Source organism: Arvicanthis niloticus, unplaced genomic scaffold, assembly GCF_011762505.2.
Source record: "Arvicanthis niloticus isolate mArvNil1 unplaced genomic scaffold, mArvNil1.pat.X pat_scaffold_713_arrow_ctg1, whole genome shotgun sequence".
NCBI lineage: Eukaryota > Metazoa > Chordata > Mammalia > Rodentia > Muridae > Arvicanthis > Arvicanthis niloticus.
Genome location: NW_023046325.1, coordinates 34,296 through 36,854, shown reverse-complemented (window position 1 = coordinate 36,854; position 2,559 = coordinate 34,296). Strand labels below are relative to the sequence as shown.

Genomic DNA, 2,559 nt, shown 5'->3' with positions numbered 1-2,559 from the left:
GTGGGTCGGGTTTCAGCAAGAGAGAGAGTGAGGATGGATGCCAGGAATGGAGACCAGACAGAGTTTGATTCAATCCCGTTTATTCTTCAGTCTCTCTTCTTCTTTCCAAGTCCCAAGTCTTGAGTTCCTAATCCCTAGATCTTAGTCCCTAGTACCTCCAAGTTCCAAGTTCTTTCTCCAAGTGCTAAGTGCCTAATACCTAATAATTAACTCCAAGTTGTACTCTTCCGAGTGCCTAATTCCTACTCCAAGTTGTATTCAACTCTTATGTCTTCCTCTGGCCTTTTATATGTCTCACTTCTAAGCCACACCTCTAAGTCACACCTTTAAGTCATGACCTTAGTCCTTGTCTCTAAATCTGACCTCTAAGTCACACCCTTAAGTCTCAGCTCTAAATCACACCTTTAAGTCTCACATGCCCAAGGGAAGATCCTGGGTGTCTAAAACAAGATGTTATCAGAGTGTGCTCAGCTGTTGTAGGCTATTGTAAACAAGCCTCTTGTCAGTGTATATGGCTCAAGATAGCTGCAAGGATGATAGCTGCCTTCTGTCATCTCCTCACAATCTTCTTCCTTCTGTTTCACTGAAAATAAAGATCTAGCTCATGCTTGACAAAGAAGATGATACAAATCAAAACCATGTTAAGCATTGCCCAAATAGATGGACATAATTGGTAATAAGAAAGGAAATATTTTCTATAGTGTATAAAATTCTATTGTGGAACAAAACTTACATTTAATAGAGATTCACAGTGGAAAACTTAAGCTTTCCATAGTTGGGGAGGATTAGAAAATGTGTGAGAGTAGGGATGGACTCTGAATGGCATGAGAGAGAGCTGAATTTCAACTTGTTGATGATAAATAGGGATGCATCTGTACACATTCAGGGTAATTTTTTGGATCTAGAAGGCAATATGTAAAAAAGGGGTCTCTTGCTTTCTCTTTAGGGAGATACTATGTGCTTCTACTCAGTAAAATATGAATGAAGAGCATAAACTAAACTGTAGTGCTTACATCAGAAATGCCTTCTCTGAGATAGGCACTGGGATCTCAGCCAATAGCTGCCTTTGCCTCTTCCACACCTTTATATTTATTTGTGGACACAGGCTCAGACTCACTGACTTGCTCATTGGAATCATGGCCCTCGTACACCTAGTGATGCTGTTACTTGCACCATATGTAACTGGAGACTTTTTTATGTCTTCAGGGGGATGGGATTATGTCACATATAAACTATTCATTTTCTTGCACAGGGTTTTCTGGAGACTGTTTTTTGCCACCTGTCTTCTGATTGTTTTCCAGGCCATCATCCTCTGCCCTCAAAGCTCTCACTTAGATAAGTTCAAACACAATTCACCACATCAGCTCTCATATTTCTTTATTTTACTGAGTATCTTCTATACATCCATCAGCAGCCATATTTTAATAGCAGCTACTGCCACACAAAATCTCACCTCTGTCAATCTTATATATATCACAAATTTTTGCTCTTTTACACCCATGAGTTCCTCAGTACAACACATCTTCTCTACACTGCTGGTTTTCAGGAATGTCTTCCTTATTGGTATCATGGCCCTCTCGACTTTCTACATGGTGACTCTCTTGTGAAGGAATAAGACTCAGTCCCAGTGCCTTCAGATTGCAACCTTTCTACAAAAGCATCTCTAGAGCAAAGAGCCCTCTGGACCATTCTAATGCTTATGAGCTTCTTCCTGGTGATGTCAACTTTTGACAGTATCATGTCCTACTCAATAACTATATTCCAGGGAAATCCATCTCTTTATTGTGTCCAGATTTTTGTAGCCCACAGCTGTGCTGCAATCAGTCCTCTGCTGGTTCTTTGTAATGAAAAATGTGTAACTATCCAGTTGATATCCATGCATGAGAGGATATTAAAGTTAGATTTTCTGGGATGGTAAGTTTTCTCATGATGAGCCAATGTATGGGTACCAGAGCTATGAATCTTGACGTAGTGTGCATGGTCTGAGGTTAAATAAAAATGTGGACTTTTGTCTTTTCTATTTAATCATGTACTTTTTCCATTACTGTGGTGATATCAGATTTATATCTAAAAAATAATCCACATGTACTGAACCTTTGCAAAGGTTTTCTCTTACCTCTCTTTGGGGACAATCTGAAATGTAATCTCCCTTGTCACTGCCTGGATGACTTACCCTCCTTTAAATCTGTGCTATATAATGACATTTCCCAATATCTCAACTGCTCTTTTATGTATTTTTTTAAAATTAGATAAACACTTATTGTATATAATGATATGATCTCCAAGACAAACACATGTGTGTCCACACACATATCAGTTATATTCAGGAGTAAAAAAATTCATATCAGCCAAAATGTGTATGACAAATTTTCAACATTCCAAGGTACAAACAACCTAAGAGCCAGAACTTTTTGAATATATGATAACAGTTGTTGCCTCTATATGAATGAAGTATTATCAGTATTCAGAATGGAGGAGACTCTAGCACATGAACTGATAGCAATGAGCCCTTAATCTACTCAGTAAAGTGAAATTTTCATCACACAGAAACAGATATTG

General features: G+C 38.4%; 1 pseudogene; it reads left to right on the top strand.

The window, feature by feature from the left end:
- The first annotated feature begins 977 nt into the window (after positions 1-977).
- On the top strand, positions 978-1,918 carry LOC117702344 (vomeronasal type-1 receptor 52-like; annotated as a pseudogene).
- The last annotated feature ends 641 nt before the right edge of the window (positions 1,919-2,559 follow it).